The sequence below is a fragment of the Hirundo rustica genome, chromosome 5, assembly GCF_015227805.2.
Source record: "Hirundo rustica isolate bHirRus1 chromosome 5, bHirRus1.pri.v3, whole genome shotgun sequence".
NCBI lineage: Eukaryota > Metazoa > Chordata > Aves > Passeriformes > Hirundinidae > Hirundo > Hirundo rustica.
In genome coordinates, this window is record NC_053454.1 from 71,322,056 (window position 1) to 71,343,862 (window position 21,807).

At 38.3% G+C, this 21,807-nt stretch overlaps 1 long non-coding RNA gene across 2 annotated transcripts; it reads right to left on the reverse strand.

Annotated features, from left to right (window-relative positions):
* Positions 1 to 1,646: 1,646 nt before the first annotated feature.
* Positions 1,647 to 19,354, reverse strand: LOC120753183 (uncharacterized). 2 transcript variants are annotated; one of them, XR_005701006.1, is made up of 5 exons: positions 19,267 to 19,354; positions 9,519 to 9,580; positions 8,423 to 8,468; positions 7,473 to 7,618; positions 1,647 to 2,537 (listed from the first exon to the last, which is right to left on the reverse strand). It is a non-coding gene; the product is annotated as an uncharacterized LOC120753183 (long non-coding RNA). The 2 variants fall into 2 exon arrangements; XR_005701005.1 differs by lacking the exon at positions 8,423 to 8,468.
* Positions 19,355 to 21,807: the final 2,453 nt, after the last annotated feature.

Consider the following 21,807-nt stretch of genomic DNA (forward strand, 5'->3'; position numbering starts at 1 on the left):
TACTGTCTTTACCGTGTAACAAAACTGTCAAATTCTTTTGGCTATTGAGAATCCTCTACCTTTCCTGACAAGCAGTAAAACTCATAAATATTTCAAAATACACTCTATTTGTCTCTGTTCCTCTTTAAACTGCACAGGAGTGTGGAGAAGCACTTATGAATCACATACTATTTTGTACCTTTAATGAGATGCAGAGCATTATAAGCGTATGCGTGCGTGTCAACTGCATCAGCCTCGTTAAGGTTTAAAAACATCTCTTTCTGTTGAAGAAAATTAAAAATATGAGGTTACCTGATGAAAGACTTAAAACTGAAGGATGATAGCTAACGTGGAGGTGGCACCTTGGTAAACTTTTTGTGTTGCTCCTGGAATCTAAAACACTGACTCCCCATTACGGAACACAGCGCATATTCAGCACGTATTAATGAAAGGCAACACTATTGCAAAGGTGCTTAATTTCTTCATCCCCGGATTCTACTTGTCCAGATAACCTGGGAGAATTTTCTTTTTCTCTCAACTTTTGTTTTTATTAAAGCCCCCACACCCTGGCAATTTAGAAAAGAATTATATACTGCCAGCCAACCTTACCACTTTGTTAATGTCATTTTTTGGCATCAAACTTGCTGGTTATTCTGCAGTCCTTCACAGAGGAAATGTCAAATCCAATCTCTTTTGTCACACAAAATACTTATTTTTGTCTTTCCTTGTCCAGAATAATCAAAGAAAAGATTGTGTACTTTGTTTTTTTTATTTGAGGCTTAGGTTGGCTTTCTTTTGTCTTTTCAAAATCAAATAAGGACTGTGTGCTGAAATAAAGTTCATGACCCAGCAGATATGCTGTGCACTGATCTTTAGGTGGAAAGACAACTCTGGCACCACTGCCCTGGTTGTCAAGTGGTTTTGTAGTACCTCACATTAATATAAAAATAGTAATCAAAAATTCACAAAAAATTTTGCTTGTTCTTGCTGTATAACCAGTTCCTCAATAATTCCCGCAGCTCTTTGTTCATGTTTCTTTAGTTCTCTAGTTATAAAGCATTAAACAAGAAATACCCTCCTAAAAACCCATTTCTCCGAGGTGCAAAACAGAAAGCACCAAACTCCCTGCTGCTAATCCAAGTTCACGTTGCTTAGCCAGAAACTGAGATTAACAAAAAGTAAACTGTGAAAATACTTTATTTATAAAAAATTGATATATAATATTTAATAGTTAATATATATAATACTGAATACTTAATTAATATATCATAATTAATAAGTTATCATAGTATCATTTACTTGTGGCCTAAAAAAAAAAAAAATAAACATTTTAACTGAACTCAGTAATAGAAGCCAGTTCACAACTACAAGCTCACATAAGGGTTGAAGGAATGATGACCAGGAAAAAAAAAAAGAAATAAAGAAAGAAAATTCTAAGCAAGAACAATCCCAAACAAAGACTTCAAGGTAAAAAGCATGCCACATAATAGAGGCAAAGAAAAATGGCATTTCAATTGCTTTCTGTTGCTAGAGATTGGGCTAGAAAAATTCAAAATTTTTTTTTCTTGAAATTGTGAAGGACTTTCATTTCAAAACCTGCATCTTCATAACAATTTATTTTATGTGTAGGGGTTGATGAACAAGTTTTTTTTTTTTTTTATCCTACATTTATGAATTTATTTAGAAGACGGGTGAGATAGTCTTGAAAATGCACTTTATTCTACAAAAGCCAAGTTAGTGTTTCAGCACAGGCAAAGAGAACGCTCTCTACCCTCTGGAGTACAATGTCCCAAATTGTTTCATCCAACATGGTCACAAATTCCTAGCTGATGCTAGATGAACTGTGAAAGCCTCCAGACCACAGCAGTCCTCACAGATGTCATAAAGTGCTTCCATATTCCATAAATTCCATTTACTCCATAAAGTGGAATGTAGAGCTTGAATTAGGCAGAGGCACTCAGGTCCTGGCCTGCAGCATCCCCAAGGAATACTGCTCTGTGTTGTTATCCCTTCACTGGTGCCTTTTCCCCAGCTACTTGGCTCCTGGGCAGGAAGAAGCTATTCTTCCAGGCTAATCTGCCATGGGATGAAATGAAAATCCACTGCATCCTTGGGGAACAGGAGAACTTTCCAACACTGAATCTCAGAAGACATTAAATGAAATGGGCAGCTTGCTTTATATTTTTTAAAATACAACTTGTTTTAGAAACTCCAGTTTTCTTGCAGCAGAAAAGGAAAAGTTATGCTGACTCTACTTTGCTCCTTTTCAGTTGTACATTTCCATGCTGCCATATTTCTTATTCTCTAGACCTTTTTTCCTTCTTCCTAATCCGATTACAGCCACTCATGCCAACAGTAGAAGAAAGCACATCATACTAGGATAAAAGTTCATTGTGTTTTATGTGGCACATTCCTGTGCCAAGGAATTTAGGTTAGAAATTTGGTCTCCTACGACTGTGAAAACTTGATACCAGAGAAGACTGTCTGTAGTAGGAATAAATGTCGCACTCTAGGCCCTTGGTGGTAAAGGGAAGAATTCAGGAGACAGAAGCAATATGCTGAAAAACAGAGATGGAAATACAATAGAGTGAACTATAGCCTCTTCCTCCTCATAGTCACTGTCTTGAAACCATTTCAAGTTCCTGCTGTTTAGAGTACATTCATGGATAGTATTCCAGACATCAGTTCTGGTAGTAAAATGTTATTAGCTACTACTTTGCTACAAGGAAAATTGCAGAACATGAAGTTACTCTTGCATAAATTTGTGTTGGTAGCATCACTCCAAAGGATTCTGGCTGCCAGCTGGAATGAAGATGAGACAGCGCTTCTCTATTAACTGATACAGCACATTAGCAATATTCCACTAGTATTTATCCCCAATCCACACTTCAGGACATCAGACAGGTGTCATACAAATTAACATGAGCACCTTCACTTCCTGCATGCAATCAAGTCCTCAACAACAGAAGAGGCAGCTCTAATGGTGCCTAGCACATTCCTGGTGCAGGAACTACAGATCTGAGAAAAAATGACAGTGACTTAGAGGCTGTTGCTACACTGGTGCATGAAGAATGTTTATTAAACAAAATGTTTGTAAAATGTGGAATTCAGTTTTAGACATAAACTGCTAGATATATATTCTCTTGGCTCTGAGAGTTTGTTGCTTTATCGGATGTAGAGGAAAGACTGAAAACACATAAGTTTTCAGTTTGCTGAAAGTTTGCTTAGTTTTTACCAAATACCAGGAAGCTAAAAGCCATACTGCAGCAATAAGGTGAACTAACATATGTTACACAGATAAAGGGCCTGTGCAAATTTTACTGATGGTTCAGCTGTTGGTATTTTCCCTACCTGTCCAAATATATAACCTTAATATTAACAAATGACTGTGTGACCTCCAGCTAAGCCCAGGACCTCAAAGGAATGAGGATGCAGGGAGGTGTTTTGCCTTACTCAGTACAATGGGAAGACTAAGAAAATCTGATATTAGCATGCTTACATAGTTAGGAATTACAAGCCACATGCACAAGCCCCTCTTGCTTTTTACTGTTCCCCAGGCACATCCCTGTTGATTCCAGTGCTGAATGAAAGAAAAAAACTCAAGGTTTAGAGGGTCAGATACAGTGAAAGAGTATAATCTGATTGCAAAAATAAAGTGCTATGTAGAGCAATAGCCAGCCCAATACATAAAATTTGTGAGAACAGCTCAAGAAACACTCTAGTACTAGAATGTGTATGGGAAAAAATAGTAGTGGGCCACTCTGTAGCTAGGCAGCTCTATACTTTCCCCCTGTCTGGATTTTCCTGTTGCCAGGTTGATTAATGGAATGTCCTCACATTAATCTACTTTGGGATATTTTAAATCTCGACAAGTCCAATTCATGTTCTTGCCACCAAGATTTCCAGTAGATTTCTTCTAGCATGACAGATAAATTCCTGCAGACAACCTTGTAAAGGGCTCATTATTGTTTCAGACTCAAGTACTCGCCCTTGTGGTCCTCTGTACAAAAGCCTCCAGAGTTTTGAGTCATTTTAAAATCTGTGTTGAGTAAAGGTGTAATTTCTCTACTTGAGGAAGCTCTGGAGCAGTGTTTAAGGCCACATTCTGAATTTTATACCATTTGTATTATCAGTCCACATGCTCTAGAAGTAAGTGCAATAAATGCTAAGTAGTTCAATCCAGCACACGCTCGATGTATTTTATTTATGTGGTTGGCTGCCCTATGGTGAAAAGCCACAAAGTTATTTATGAGGTGGTTCAATTATTTTTCTTTAGAAAGTTTCAAGCTCTCACTGGCAACAAAGCAAAATTATCAGTATATATTTTTAACCCAGTTGCAAAATGCTGCTGGTTTGAAGCTCAAGTACAATAATCATTTCCACTGTTTAAAGAGATAATTTTGGAAAAGAAAAGTACAACTGAAATCCCTTACATAAGGTCAAAATAAACTAATTCCTACACTCACTATGCAATTTTGACTGCAATAGTGAAAATCTATCAGGCTCCAGTGTAGCTGTATTGGTAATGGTGCTTTATTATAATTGTCATGAGTTTTGCACTGAATGAGTGAATTTATCAGTAAGCAATGAGGTGGCAGATTGATCAACCACTTGGGAGAGAACCTGCCCCTGCTCTACACCACCATCATTCATACTTTTTTTTGTTTTGTTTTTGTGACAATGGCTCACAAATTTGGGGATAGGAGGAAGAAGGGGAGAGAATATTTGTGAGCTTTGATTTGAGTTTGAGGGCATGAAGGGGGATCCTTAGAAGGAAATACTCCATATTCTTTGCCATCGTGATTGGTTTTCCCAGTCTGCAACTAGAACCTGATACAAAAAAAAAATTTAAACCCTGCAGATAATTCCAAGCAACCAGATCACAACTAATCCAAGACAGAAGCATAAAATGGGGTGAAATTAGGTAACTACCAAAAAAGTTTATATTAATGTCTTGCAAGCAAGACATTTTATAAATTAAAGCTTGAGTTTCCTGGTCAGCTCCACATGTGTCTAGAAATTACTACCATGTTTAAACACCAGCTACTGCCTAAGATTCATGCAAAGCAATTTAAGGTACCTGTCAACTAAACACAGAACTAATGACATTAATGTGCAAGTGTAGACATCAACTTTCTGTAAATACATAATAAGTAAATGTATTTACAAAAATATTTCTCTTTTTTATCCTATATCAGAAAGGTCATCTGCTTTGCCAGCTGTAGCTGCCAACCAGATACCAGAGATATTTGTGAAAGTTCTCCTTCCTTCCTTCCTTCCAGAGCAAAGGAAGGATTTTCCCTCCATTCCTGTCAATACCAACGACTGGGCTGTGTTCCTGGAAGCATGATTTTACAGTACAAATCCAGAATTTCATACACAGTGAAGGGGACCTCTCTCCAGCAGAGATCAGAAAAGTTCCTCAGAAAACAATCAGGCTGAAACCACATCCTTTTCCTGCCTGGTTTTCTGAACTGTCCAACACCTTTCAGCCCAAGCAATTATAATTCCTGATAATATAGTAAGGAGCTCAGAGCAGGCTTCTATATCATATATTTACCAAATATTAGTATGAAACTATTGCTTTACTTCAATCTACCTCTCAAAGCTATCTATATGCTTTAACACAATTAACTAATTGTTCATTTTGAGAAGATAAAGTTATCTCTTAAATCTACCTTTGACTGATATAGGCAATTCAAAGTCTAATGATAAGGAAACCATCTGCTAGTCGAATCACTGTCCTTTATGTAAAAAAAAAAAAATAAAATAAAATTAAACATACCCTTTAAAACTGAAACAAGAAAACAGTTAACAACAATTAACTTTAGATTAGAAACAAGAAACTCAGAAGCAGAAAGTCAAACAGAAGAAAAGAATAGTCCTCTCGTTAGCCATTCAAGCACTGGGAGAGGCTTCCTCTGCTGTTGTTTATGCTTTTTTGGCCTGAAGCTGCAACAGTGTCCTTGGTTCTCAGGCTGGGAAAGGATTGTTCTAACTAAACCATGAGGAGAACTTGCTAGCACTTTATATGAAGTCCAGAGTTATACACAAATGTGGTACAGAATCTAGAAATACGAAAGCTAAAACTTAAGACATCACAACAATATGGAGTTTAACAAGTCCAAGTGCCAAGTCCTGCACTTTGGCCACAACAACCCCCTGCAGTGCTACAGGCTGGGGACAGAGTGGCTGGACAGTGCCCAGGCACAAAGGGACCTGGGGTGCTGGTGACAGCAGCTGGACGTGAGCCAGCAGTGTGCCCAGGTGGCCAAGAAGGCCAGTGGCATCCTGGCCTGGATCAGGAATGGTGTGGCCAGCAGGACTTGGACATTCTTCCCTTGAATTTGGCACTGGTAAGGCGACGCCTTGAGTGCTGTGTCCAGCTCTGGCTCCTCAGTTTAGAAAGGACATTGAGTGCTGTGTCCAGCTCTGTCCCCTCGGTTCAGGATGGACATTGAGTGCTGTGTCCAGCTCTGTCCCCTCAGTTTAGAAAGGACATTGAGTGCTGTGTCCAGCTCTGTCCCCTCAGTTTAGGAAGGACATTGAGTGCTGTGTCCAGCTCTGTCCCCTCAGTTTAGAAAGGACATTGAGTGCTGTGTCCAGCTCTGTCCCCTCAGTTTAGGAAGGACATTGAGTGCTGTGTCCAGCTCTGTCCCCTCAGTTTAGGATGGACACTGAGATGTTTGAGCACGTCCAGAGGAGGCAATGAGGCTGGTGAGGGGCTGGGAACACAAACCCTGTGAGGAATGACTGAGGGAGCTGGTGTTGTTCAGCCTGGAGAAAAGGAGGCCCAGAGGTGACCTTATCACTCTCTACAACTTCCTGAACTGTGGCTGTGGTCAGGTGAGGGTCAGTGTCTCCTCCTCCAGGCAAGCACTGACAGGACAAATTGAAACAGTCTTAAGCTATGCCAGGGGAAGTTTAGGCTAAACATGAGGAAAAAATTCCTCACAGAAAGAGTGATTGGGCATCGGAATGGGCTGCCCAGGGTGGTGGTGGAAGCAGCATCTCTGGATGTGTTTAAAAAAAGACTCCATGCAGCACTCAGTGCCATGGTCTACTTGATAAGGAGGTGCTAGGTCACAGATTGGACTTGATCTCAAAGATCTTTTCCAACCTAATTCATTCTGTGATTCTGTGAATACTGTTAAATTGCAGGTGTTCCTATATCAAATGTGAAACTGCCTCTACAGTTCTGTTCAGGTTGAAATCACTGTTGACGTGCCCAGTTTCCATTCAATAATCAGTATTAAATTCAACATGTAAATAAATAAATTATAAGTATTAATTATGGTGTAAATAAATCCTTAGATATCAGTTCCCCATTTTACACTACTTAACTCATGAACACTAATACAAGATCAAGTAAAAATACTGAAACTCAATTGAAATCTTGAATTTAAATTTCATTAATTTGTTCACGCACGCTACTTCCTCATATTCTCCAAAAAGTGAAAACTGGTACTCTTTTATAGAAGTTCAACACTCACATGAAAAAACCTGATGGAGAAGGAAAATATTTCCATAACCTTCATTCTGAAAAGTGGTTGAGACTTTGCACGGAGACTTCTCTCTCATCTACTTAACAGGACACAGAACGTTTAAATGAGAACATCTGCAGCATTCTTTCAATACTCTGGGGAAAGCATGAAAAGCAATATGTTACAGTAAGAGCAGAAGCAATGGGGATTCTTTCTTTGCAGCTCAGTCAAAATATGCTGCATGTAGGCATATTTAATTTTTTAAAATGAATTTACTTGGAGTTCTTAAAGAAACCAGCTGTTGTTACTGTGTCTGTGCTTGAAAATCCTCTGAGTCTAGCAGTTAGAAGCTTACATACTTATTCCATTAATTTAGATGACTGTGAACATTTCCCATAGAATAATTGTGCTGCATAATGCATGACTATTCATTCTCTAGTAACATCAGTTGAAAGAAAGGAACAAGAGAGGGAAAGAAGCAGGTGGGGTTTGGGGGATTTTTTTTTTTTTTTTTAATTTTTTTTTTTCCCCAGGGGGAGTGCATTGGGTTTTTGTCTGGTTGTTTGTTTTGTTTTTTGTTTGAGGTATTTTTTGTGCACTTGGAAATTAATAAAGTCCAGGAGTGTTAGTGCTGCTTTCACAGGGCTTAAGTTGACGTGCCTTGGTCTCTGAACAATCCTCAGTGTCCCTTTGGCACATATTAGCCACAGAATCCCATGGTTTTTTTATAGTCTGGGTCTAATTACTTCCAAACTGTCTGTTTTGAAAAAGGACACAGAAAAAAACTAGTATCCAAACTGTGGATTTGTCATCTGCCTAACCATCATTAACTTCCTGAGGGAATTTAGTTTCCAAGGTGATATTAAACCTAGGAAACAGCTTGGTAGATGCACTTGATTCTAGTACTCTTAAAGAATAAGAAAATTTTATGGGGGAAAAAACATCTCCTGAATATTTACCTGGTCTCTGCCCTTTTCTTGTTGTCTCTCAGTTTTCTTTCTGGATCTATTGAGAAAAATAGCTTCCTAATAATATTGTAAAATACTGGAGAGTGGGACCCCAAAAGAGATGGCCATTTGCAGAACCTCCAATTTTCTGCAGCAGTCAAAGCCAAGAGACTTCCAGTCCCTCTCTCTTCCCACCCAATTCTGTCTCTAAGAACCCAAACTAATCACAGCAGAACCCACAGAACTCTGTCCTTCACTTCTTGTTGATCAGGACGTTTTCTTTTGGTAGAGTCCAACACAGCTGGGTGTAGAAGGGCTCACATTTTCCTTACATGCCACACATACCATAATTAACATAAAGGCCAATAAGGGGGATAAGAATGCTCACCCTTTATAACAGCAAGCTCTGATTCATCTAATTTCCTGTACTGAGAGTTATCTATAAGTCCCTTGTCCCTGCTGCCATACCATCCCTATGGATATCTACATTGAAACGTTTAAGACAAGACACTTAAATACCTGAGCTGCTACAGAGAGATTCTACTGGACCTTGTTATGAATAACACAAGATCTCCTGGCAGACATTATCCAGTAGAAAATAACCCCAGGTTTTTGACCACATCAGGTGAAGTCAGGCGCAGATGTAGGCCTCTTGGCAGGTCTTCCCGAAGTTCAAAAAGAGGATCTCAACACCTTAGAAATCCCTTAAAGCATCTTAGTGCTAGTGTAAATGTGGAGAATGAATCATAGACAAGAGCACAGAAATGCTGCACTCTGACACCCAATGTGGAGTTCTCCTCCTCTCAGCCTCAGTGCTCTCAAAACCTGTCCAATGGGAGGGTGCAATCAAACAACGCCTTAAAATCTGCAGACAACTGTGATTCTTTAAAAAGAATTTCAGTTTCCCAGCTGAGGGATTTCTTTTGCTTTAATCTAACACACCAAGTGTTCTACCCTGGCCAGAATCAGATAGAATCATCAAACACCATGAGATCCCACCATGAGATCCATGGATCGATATCCCCCACAACTCTCAGCAGACGTGTAACAGCAATGAACTTTATGCTTACCACTGAGGCTGGAAGTAAATTAACTGAAGTAAACTTACCAGAATTAACTTGGGGGGTCTAAAGAAGTGAAGTGGAGATACTCCTAACGGTAGCAGAGAAACTGAAAGAAATAAGAGAGAAATCAAGATTAGACTGAAAGGCTGATTTGCTCTATGTGAGATTATGGCAAAATGGATTAAAACCATCTTTCTGCCAAGGAGCAATCTAACAGCGAAATCTGGACTGCTTTTCAAAAAACCTTTGCAAACCACCTTAGACTCAGATACAATTAATTTCTCATGCCATGCAGATAGTTCTCACTTCTCATTATCTTTAATCAGAGCACAAGGCCATAAGAAAAATGCAGCATAGCGATTCGTGCCATGGATCAAATATGACCAGGCTACTATAGCAGAATAAAAGAATCACTGAGAAAAAACTTTAAAAATTGGAACTCGTTGTATAAATTGTGGCAAATGCAGCCAGTGAAAAGAAGAGAAACAGAAGTTAAAGATCTAATTAAAGTGAATTTTAAAACTTGCATATAAGAATTCTTGCATACAAACTGCTTTAACTCATAACTCAAGATAAAAAAAGCCTGTACTGTATGCAGGTTTGTCAGCTGTTTTATTTGAACAGAGATGGCAAGGAAATTCTGAAGAATTAGAGACCTATCAGCTCTAGCTATCAATAGGTAGAGACTTGAAAGCCATCCTCTTACTGAGAATTTCAGCAATAAATGGCTTTTCTCCAATCAGTCTGCTTCTGAAGACAAACGTGATTCTACCACTATATGTAGTATTTAGAAACCATAATAAGGGTTGCACTTGATGACAATAGTAACAACCATGGGTTTAAGCACTAGATAACCTCTCTGCCTGTGATAAATGTGAAAATGAACAGGCACTGAAACAGCCATAAGAGGCAGTCATGAACTCAAGTGACAGCAGGAATAAAATGACTACATTGTGTAAAAGAAAAGTATGTGGAGTACTCAGGAATGAAATAAGAGCAATCTACATCAAATATATGATACCATCAAGTTAATACGGAAACTCTACACTGAAAGCAGGGCTGTGTTCACCACAAACAAATCATGTACTCATCCCACACAAAAAAGGAAGATCATTAAAGAGAAATTACTACATGATCCAGCACAACGCCTAAAACTGGAGAAGAGCCTACAAAGGAGAGAAATAAAAGGTCTCATATATAAGAGCCTGGCGTATATTCAGAGGAAATATCATCAGAAATAGTTTTAAATAAACATTCTCCTGAACAGAGGGTCTACAAGTATGACATTTCATAAAGAATAACCTTCTGGAAGAAAAAAAAAAAATCTTCCATTATTTCAGTACTTCAGCATTTCTCCCCATGACCATTATTTACATTGGTATTGCTGATAATCTTTGCAACTCTTCTGTGAGTTACAACTCTTTTGGTGACATTAATATTTTCCCTGTCTGCTTTGTATATTTATTTTCCTTTGAAGATTTTTTCCAATTCATTGAATAACCATAAGGGAAGTCGCTCTTCAGGAATTTCTCCTTTTTTGCGCTAGTACATTTTTTTCTGTGAAACAGTCATGTACGTGTTAAAGTCTTTAATTTTGTATACTGATGGTTCAAAATTGCTTTAATTCTTGAATACTGAACTTAGTCCACATGAATGGCATCCAAATAGAAATGCAATTTTCATGTTGTATTCCACATGATATTTAAATACCCCCATCTCAGGTTTAGAATGCCAAAAATAAATTTTATTTTTAAAAGATCAATATTGGAACTATTCACAGAATTTCTCTGTTCAAACCAATCCACAGCCCACCACGATGTTTATAGCTGAACTGACTATTTTTACCGGAACAATGAATTAGCTAGTCTCCAGAGTGAATTTCCTTTCCTTTTAAGGTATTGGTACACAGGATTAGAAGCCTATCGTTTTCTCCCTTCAGTTTACTACTTGTGTATATCACTTTCAATCATATAGCATATAAATCACAAATCTAGAGATGAGCGTTAGGAAAAATGTCTCAAGTGGATTTCAACACTTCTATTGATGTTTTAAAGAACACTGTAGAGGTTAAAAAAGGCACAAATCCAATTTCAGATCACGCATCTGCCTACCCATGTGACATAATTGCCTCCTGATTGATAGAGGAGTGAAATATTTGATCTGTACATTTTCCCCCTACGCATAACTTCAAAGGGAGCACTCTTTAATCCGTGCCTCTCATAAGTTTGGGTGTCAGTGCATTAGCCAGTGGAAGTGATTCTACCAGTTCTGCCTTTATTCTTGCAAAGGAGGACTATCATTAGTTTCCTGGTGCAAGGCAGCTGTAAGAGAGTTGGATTGTTCTTTAAACACTAAGGATAAAACTGCTATTTTTTCCCCTCCCACAGGAGCTGAATGGATGATGCTTGACTGAGGGTGTCAAAACACCTTTTTGACCAGTGAGCCTTTCTGAACCTGAATTTAAATTCTTTTTGAGGAAAGGGAAAATGGTTGTTTTAATAGACCTCTCACACTTCAAACTCTGCCGTCAAAGCTTGATAACCTTCAGAGGGATTCACTGAGACACAGCTACTGCAGTGGGGGTGACAAAAATGGGTATGAATATTTTTTCCATAGTGCTATTATCTGATTTTTCAATCACTAGCCATGTCTGTTAGCCTTTCCTATTTATACATTCTTTATTTCTAAATACTTCATATTATCAAAATGTCATGTTCTGGTTTTCATAGGGCCGAACAAAACATGCAAAATACCAATGCTACGATTAAAACACTGTTTTTGCAATATTAAAAAAACCCAGCACAAACAATTAAGCTTCTGATTCTACTGTGACTTTATCAAATAAAAACACTCCAAATTCCTTCTCATTTCCAATGCAAAGACCGTGGAACCTGATTTGCTATTAATAAAGTTTTCTAATTGCCATGTAACTCTAAGATACAAATGACATTGGATGTAAAAGTCCATAAATAATGATGATAAAAAGCCACTATTCCTCTACATCTGGGTTCTCTCACTGATATTTTGAAGTGTCAAGGGCACTAAATTTAATTCCTGGCTCTTTGTATGCACAATAAAGATTTAGATAACCCATCTAGTTTAAATCAGCAATATATGGGCACTCTTCTGCAGCCTCTCTATAAATCAAGCAATGAGACTCAGCCAGTTATAAATCTAAGACAGAAACTCCAGATAGCGGACAAGAAATTGTCTCTTACACCGTACAAGCAGGAGACATAAATTATTTCTGTCTGTGCAAATAGGTAACTTAAAAAAAAAATTGAAGTACTGATTTTCAAATTATTTTTGCCCAAGTGCAAGAGAAATTAGCATTTTGGAAAGAGGTTGGTCCACATTTGAAGGATTTCAGTATGGTCACACTCAGCTCTACAAAATACTTCACAGTCCATAATCCAGCTCTGGAATAGAACAAATGTCCAAGATTTTATACACAGAATAAGAAATAATCAAGGCCTGTACTTCACTTCAGCTGGGATTTACACATTTTGTAAGTGTCCAGCATAGACATCACGTGACTGCAGCAGCTGAGAAAACATTTGTTCCAACCACTCAGATGTCAGAGTTAAAGCAAAGTGAAAGGCAGAGAATACATAATTAAAATCACCCTCTGCAATTTGCAAGAGCTCATTTATTGGGGGCCTCCAAATTTTCCACCAAGGGTAGGTGGGGCTCTTTCTAGTTCACATCTCACACTTTACACTTCAAATAGCACAAGAGGTTTTTGGATTTCTAAGGGGTTTTGGTTTGGGTTTGTTTTTTTTTCTGAAGTTGATCCCAAGTTTTTATAAAGCCATTGTTGTGATTGGCTATGTTTCACACTCAGAATAGTTATTAAAGAATTATTAGTAAAGCCTTTACATAAAAATAACACAGTACTGAGAGTTTAAGGTACCTTTCCTCCTGAGAATGATAGAGAACCGAAACTACGGCAAAACTAACTAGCAGACTGCTTGAAACCATAAAACAAACTTCTTCAGTTACTTTTGCAGCATACATGATGTAAGGGGAGTGTTTTAGTCTCCAACAGTATGTCACAAAGACGATGTGTGTGGTATTTCCCTGTTGTACGGAGCTTGACACTAAACAGGTCCCTGCTCTTCAGTCAAGAAATATAAACATTGAGAAGCACCAGCACAGAAGATTTGCAGCATAGGAACCTAGAATGAAATTTCTGATTCTTCCCCCTAAGGATACATAAAATAAAACAAAGCAGAAACAGAAAACTACAAAAAATTAATTTGGATAAGATGTTTTTGACTGGGTTTTTTACACTATTTACGTACCACAAAGCAACTCTGACGTTGTAGTGCTGCCGTATTTCAGCTCCAGCCATCCATTTTAAACAGCGGGCTTTGATATTCTTACATGTTAATTAGCGATAGAAATCACAGAAGCTGAACTTTATCACTCATCAAGTGCTTTTAGTCCTAACTCAAGGAATGATGGATCGAGGCTTGCCAACACCGCTTGATAAAGATTAAAGTAGCAGTGACATGGCAAGTGCCTGCATCACCCTAAGTCTGAAACCTTCCAAGAGTTGTGCTGTGGGGACATATTTGTTGTGATGTCTAACTCCATCAGATTAGGAATCTGGAGCAACTCACTTTCCTGCCTTGGAAATGTGGACGTAAGATACATTAACAATAATAAGGTAGGAGCTTATTGATAGATTGTTAATAAATTAACAATAATAAGCTTTGATCAGGCATTCTACTCTGTAATCCCAAAACAACAGTTCACCTTCAAGTATCATAGCTACAGCCTTGTACAGCAAGGGAAGCACAGCAAGAAACGAGACAACAGTCTGGGTCTGGGGATATTTTTGCGGTGGTGATTTTAAAATTTATTTTAAGCTTAGAAGTTAGGGAAGGAAATTAAGGAATAAGAACTACCTTATGCCTGCTTTGACATATAACATGAGGCAAGGATGGAGTCAGGTATTCCAAATGAGAAGGCAGTTGGGCTAAATCAGAAGGAGAGCTAGCCCAAAAGTTACTCTGTTAAAAAGATGAGGTGGTAGGCGCAGTTATAACTTCCCTTTTCCATAGTTCTGCTGAGGAGTGTCTTAAGGTCTTATTTGCATAGGTGCACTTAGCATCTCGTTCCTTCTCATTTTATTTTACCTACAATTCTGCATTGCCAAAAATGGCTTTTTTTACAGTGAAGGGGCATTTGTTAATCCTCCTGTTTGAAAGAAACATACAGAGAGCTCAGCTGTCTCTAGCACTAGCTCATGATTTATTTTACAAGCAGTTTCACACAGCTCTTTACTAAACAGACATTCTTTGTGCTTTATTACAAGTTTGTTCCATTGAGTCATGCTCTCTGCGGGATGTAGTGTCTATATTTTATTTCACGCTAGCTATTAATTACCTTCTGGGCCCTGTATCATGTGTCTCTCAGTCTCATTTTTTACGGCGGTGCCTGCTAGTGTTGCTAGTCAAGAGGCTGTCAGTATTTCCATTAGAAAACCCACCTCTCAGGGGTTTATAATTCAGCTGTAAAGCTTTACTCCTGGCTGATGGCTGGCATACATGGCCACAGCCAGAAGGGTTCTTTCTTTTCTTTCTTAAATTGAACCAGGAAAAAAAGCCCTCAATGTTTTTAAGTTATAGAATCAGACATGAGTTTTGACTCCGTGTTTTCGAAACTCAGAAACGGCTTTATTTCTTTAAACCAAGTTTTGAAGGCTGTTTGCTGACAATGTAAGGAGTTTGGCTATTTTTAAAGGATTCAAGTCATCCTTCCTTTTCCATCACTGAACTTCCTCCCACAGCACCTTGCCTCTGACTAACAGGCCTGGAGCCTGCTCCTCAGAGGCTGCCACTGTCTGAAACAGCTTCTGAACATTCCTGCACATATACACCCTTCCACTTAAGTCCAACAACAAAGAAATTGCTCTCTTCTGCCTATATCTCCACAATGATGGTACTCACTTGCAGTTAATAGCTCTGTATCTCCATTTTTCCCAGAGAAGTGGTTGGTGCCCCATCCCAGGAGGTGTTAAAGGCCAGGTTGGATGGGGCTGAGAGCATTCCCATCTAGCAGACAGTGTCCCTGGCCATGGCAGGGGGGTTGAGGACAGGATCATCTTTGAAGTTCCTTCCAACACCACCCATTCCATGTTTCTGTATGTTTGAGCAGAACTGGGAGGAGAAATTTCCATACAGCAACACCTTATTTCTACTCCATTTAGAATCAAAATGGGCATCCCAAAAGCTTCTTTGTAAGGACTCTGAGGCAAGACAGGACAGCCAGGGCCCCAGAAGTCCAAGCAGTCAAGGAGCCTCAGAGAGCCAGCACTTGCCAGACAGGGATTTAGCACTGTAGCATGCAGATCTCTACTCCAACTTAAAATTTCAAGCAATTTCTTCCAATTTTATTCCAATAAATCAATGAATTATTTTAATGCACCCTTTCAATAGCAAATATTATCCAAAAGTAAGTCCTTACAAGCTACGTGGTATGAGTAGATACCCTACGAAAACAGAAGTGCAAACTAGAGATGTGCTTGACCCCAGTGTTCTTATCATGTACAGAAAAAAAAAGAAAAAAAAAAAAAGACACATATCAACAATTATATACTTCAATAGTACAAAACAATTGGAAGACAGTCAGTTGTTTTAACAAAATGTATTAAGTTTATCCTCAGTCACTTCCCAAATAAGCTGGCTTTCACATGCTACACAGAAGCTACAAAGGAGCTTATGAAAAATAAGCCTGGGGTACAGAGAGGAAATAAGCTACAGAAGACTTTTTTTATAGTCTTGATTAATCTGCATTTTGATTTATTAACTGCATAGTGGTGGAGAAATAGGCAGTTATCAACCACAGACAGAGAACTGAGAATTAAATTACTGCATTTATGAGTTACAGGTAAGATGACAGTGAACATTTCTTTAGCATGGTAAGAAGTAAGTAATGAGAGTGATAAAGACCAGATAATGAGCACTACTAAATAAGCTGGAAAAAAATTCCTGTTAAATAGAATTACTACCTATAAAAATCAACAGTCCTTGCTATTAAGCTTTATTTGTCTTAAACTTCCTAGGATACATCCTGGTTTATCAAATTTCTTGGATAGGTTGCTTATTTCTACGCTCTCATGTAAGTGAAGTGGCCATAAATTCTGAAAATTCATCATCCTCATCCTTTTATTTTAACTGGTCAGAATATTCTGCCATATTCTTGTCATCTAAAGAGAACACAATGCCAATCACTCCTTTAGACTATCAGTAAGGAAAGACATTATATGGGAGATGAGGTACAGAGACAAGAGAACAATAAATCTATAAAAAATAATTTACTTTATCCAGGTGAACAAATGTCTTAGACCAAAGGGAAAGGAAAATATTGGTTGTGGGGGAAAAAAGTCTTTCAAATGCACACTGTATCAATTATAGAACCATATAATTATTAAAATAATCTTAAATAGTTTAAAGAGATTGATTCAACTGAATCAAGGCTTTGTAACCTCTCCATTGTAAACATTCTCTTCAGATGCTCCCAAGAGCATTGTCATTATCCACTGGCTCTCATTCAGAGAAAATTATCCCTTCTCCAGTAAAGTTAAGAGAGTTTAGATAGTTTACATCAGAATAAATGTTGGGGGTCGGGGGGGGAAGTACAGGGTGTGTTATAGCTACAGAATCAGAAGTTACTGTCATAAAACCTGCCATCAGTTTGAAAGATAGTTATAAAAGTTCTGTCATCTGTAGTTTTGGGAATTGTATTTGGGGTTTAATTGCTTCATCCTTTGGAGTTTAACATCCCTTAGAGAGGGGGACTGAACATGTGAAGCTCAGATCAATATTGAATACTAGACATATATTCACCTCATAAAATTCCCTCTCTTTTGTAGGCCTAATATCTCGGCATCATTGTCATCTTCATAAGGAATTTGGGGGTTTTGCTGTGTTAACTGTATAAAATCAGCCTGTTTCATTCTCTCTGCATCTGTTTCAATTCATCAAAGAGAAAAATAAATCTTTACACAAGAAGAATATAGAGCAATAGTGCCACCTCTGAAACCAGGTTCTTTGACTGATCTTACATTTCTACCTAGCCCCAGTTGTTTTTCGTTTAGTGGAAGAATAGTATTTGCTTGTATTTTCTCTTCAAGGTTTACTGTGGCATTAAAGATTCACTTCGAATAAGAAGTAGTAGCTTTTATTTAAATCCATATTCATATGCAGTCCACAGAAAGTTTACTGTCCATAAATCAAACTGATATTGCTCCATAACTCCTCTCAAGATATTCTGCCCTCTTCTCTAATTCAGAGAGGAATTGTCCGTCATGAAAAGTAGTTTATGATTAATTTTCAGTTTATTATCTTGGTTGAACTTAGCAGGCTTCCCTGCTAGCTCCAACCTATACCTGCCATTGTAAAACAATTAGAAGTGATGCCTCAAAACACTTACTGATGCAGCTTTATTAAAATTAAGTTTTGCTCAGAACAACAAACAACATGCATAGATGAAGACAATGCAAACTTCAGTGAGGAAAAAAAGACTTCCCTAGCTCCAGACAACCATGCATTGTGGCCATTTTTTCTAAAAATAATGGCAATAATGAAACAATAAAAAGAGAAAATGCAAAAATTTCACATTAATATTGTCATCTCTACTCCCCCTCCATGAAACTCCAGAGGCAGCTTGACAAGTGATATAAGGGTCTCCTATGCCAATATTCAGGATTACTTGCCTGGACACCACTAGCATAACAAAGAAGCCACAAATCATTGCCAAAACAGATGGCATTATCAATGAGCTTTTATTTTAGGCACCTCCAAATAGCTACAGAAAAGGTGGCAGCCTTTAGCATGCTCCCCTTCCTAGCAGTGAAACCTTTGAGGAAGTCTCAAACTCATTAAGTCCCTAAACAAGTTCAGTGTGTGACAGCAAAATAAGAGAACAAAAATGGAAAAGGCATCTTGAAGGTTCTGAAAAAATGGTCCTAAATGTCAGAAGTCATAAGGCATTCCTTTGAAAAGCTTGAGATACTGAGAGCTCAACATGAAGTTACTCACCAGGGAGACAATTTATTAAAGTAAGAACATAGCCTAACCATGACAGAAACCTGCTTGTTTAGTTCTGTGCTAATTTTTAAAAATAATATAGTTGAGAACAATGAAGAACTCTTGAACTCACAGCAAAGCTCAAAACCTTCAATATGAAAAACACATATTTATTAAAAGGAAAATATTTGTGTGCATTAAGCTTTCTTTAAAAGCAATTAGAGATTTATAAAAGCTGTTAGCTTTAGAAATGGATTTATCCAGGATGCATTAAATGAAATTTTTCTGAGTTATTTTTCAGCTGATTAGCATGGATAACAGAGTCGTCCTTTGCATTAGTTTATGATTTCACTGAGATATCACTTAGAAACACAGCAATCATCTCTGAAGAGCTCTATAGCAAGGATACCACAAATACGTACTTAAGCCAATCCTTGGCTGTGGCAAGTGGGTGAGTGGAGAGTTTGCATGAAAGTCAAATAAGGTGGACTATAAAACATAAACTGCTGCAGCAGCCCTCTTGTTAGAGGGTAGAAATGAGCCCAGACACAGACTCCTTGTTTATCACAGCATGAAAAGGGTCTTGGTTTATTCCTCTTTACACCTCAGCCATCCTGACTCCAACCATTCACTGACTCTGGCTGCAGCAGCCCCTGCTGCAGGTTTCCCTGGCAGACTCTGACTGCAGCTTTTACCCAGCCAGACTGTGACTGCAGGTTCCAACAACAGGCTCTGACTGCACACCCACACTGACCTCACAGCAGGGATTCTCTCTCCTCAGGAGCTTCTTCATGAGTCTCTGGTTCCCTCTTCCTCAAGGCTCCTCCATGATTCCCCCTCACCAACTAACCCACTCTCTTTTATCACACTGATCTTTATTTGACACAGCTGTGACTCATCAGAGGAGAGGCTGTACTGGGTAATTAACACAGCTGTTTCTAATCAGGGGCGAGGTCACCTGTATTCCCTTCTCCTACGCTAAACTACTGCTTTGGAAAAAGAAATGGATCAACGCAGAGGTGATAGATGATCTAAAGAGACTCAAATTCAGATTTATATTTCTTCCGATCTCATAGTAGGTCCAGTGTTTGGCTCAGACGGTTTGACTAAGTTTTAGACCTTTCATTCCACACCTGTGTGAAAGAAGTGCTATCCAGATGCTATCATTAGTCACAGCAAGGTGACTTTCAACAGCAGCCTTTCAACGTGTCCCTAAGACACCATCCACAGGGAAGTGAACTCACTTGGCTCAGTGTCGTTCTGCAAGTCTGCAAATATACACCCAAAGCCTGGGACCTCAGCTAATGGTCCTGAATAGTTTACCTTCCCTTTTCAGGCACATGAGCAGTCTTTATTGCCTATTCATAGTCAATTAAAAATTAATTTTTCTCTTGACACATCCTGTAAACCAATTACTTTCAAATTTAAACATAGCCACTAAGTATAGTTATAAATAAAAAAAAATTAAAAATAGAATAGTAATAAAAAATAATAGAAATAATAGAATACTAATAAAAAGTTAATCACTTATATGTGTTGCGCTATAGAGCAAAATGCTGCAGTTCCTTCAGTGTTTAGCCTTTTTAAGCTTCTTCTGATAAAAATGAAGGACAAAAAAAAAAAAAAAGCATGTATTTTAATAGACTGATACCAAAGATTAGTGTTCTATAGCTCTGTGGTATGCTCCCTTCTCCAGGAGAGCCAGAGCACTGTGTACATGAACAGCTCTGGACCGGAGCACCAGGGCTGCCAGTGACCACAAAGCTACTCTTGGAGCAAGCAGGGATCTGGAAGAGGGGAAAGGACTGTCTAATGGAATATTTCAAAACCCCTTGGCTCTGCATCAGTCTGTCTGCTTATGGACACTATTCTTGGCTTCCAGGGGAATAGGATCCTGTCTCACAGCAAGTAGCTTTCTTCCCTCTGTTTAAATAAATATGAGCTGTGCTGAGACAAACAATCTGTGCTAGTCCTCACCACACTGCCACATGCTTCTTAAAATATTTCCTGATGGCAGGGGCTGCCTGGTGTGCAAAAACACTCACTGCAAGTATGGCATTAAAGCCCATTTTCCTGCTGAGTGAGCAGACCAGGTTATAGCCAATCTTCTCGGTACGGTTATTGCAAATTTATACCGTACCAAACAATTTCTCCTAGTTTTGAGCAATATTGGAAAAGGGCATCCCCTTATCCACGTTGAATTTATTTCTCATCGCTTCAAACACTATGACTGGCTTGAAACCCCTTTCTGTGAGCTAAAAAAGGGACTCTGCTCCCCTTACACAGTACAAGGGACACAAGCCCATCTCCAAAACCCATCTGCATCCTAGAGAGCACAGAAAAGCATAGTCATGCAGAGAATAATCTCTGCAGGGTTCAATCCCACAAAAAATATTTCATGGGAGTACACGGACTGAAGCGGGAGGAATTTGAATCCTGAAAGAAGAGAAATTTCAGTAAATGCAGGAAAAAATTCTTCTCAAACATTTGCAGAAAGTGAATTAAAATGATAGAATAGTTGAATTAACTTCCCTGTAAGCTTTACCCCTAGGTGTACATTACTTAAATAATGCACATAAAATAAAAACAGGATAAAAAAATGTTCTGATTTTCATACATTGATCAAATGTGTTGGAAGGATGAATTTATTCTTTGTTGTTTTCTAAACTAATACACCATACTAAATATGTAAATGCTGACTCTAATTAATTAACTACAATTCAAGCTGCAGACAAGCTGTTGCTCTTTACGTATAATATTGATTGAAGTCTCTGTCATTTTTGTTTTAAGTGTGCCATTATCTTCCACCAAAATATTTGATTTATGATACAGACACAGTGAAAGTTCCAAGTTTTATTCCCCATTGTCTCAAAAAAATAAAGACAAAGCAAGTATGTAACTAGGAATGACACCAAATGACAACATCCTAACAGTTTATACAAGAAATGTACTCACATGGGTAATGCTGTGAAGGGCCAGGGCAAAACAAAATAAATGGGTTACCCACAGGGGGGAAAAGGCCACTTTGGGGTGATTATATAATACATTTTTTGATGGAACCTTAGTCATTCAAAAACAGCTTCTTTTTTTCACCAACCAAAATCAACATGTTTTTCCTCTGCTCTGCTTTGACCTTGACCACAAGCACACATCCTTCCTGAGAAACAATTTTAAGTCAACAACACAAGCTTCACTATTGCCTACATTTTTCAAACAGACAAGAATAATGCTCAGCCCAGATCCATGACTGAGACCTTTGTGAACTGCAATGATCCTTCTGTACATGGAGGGGCTT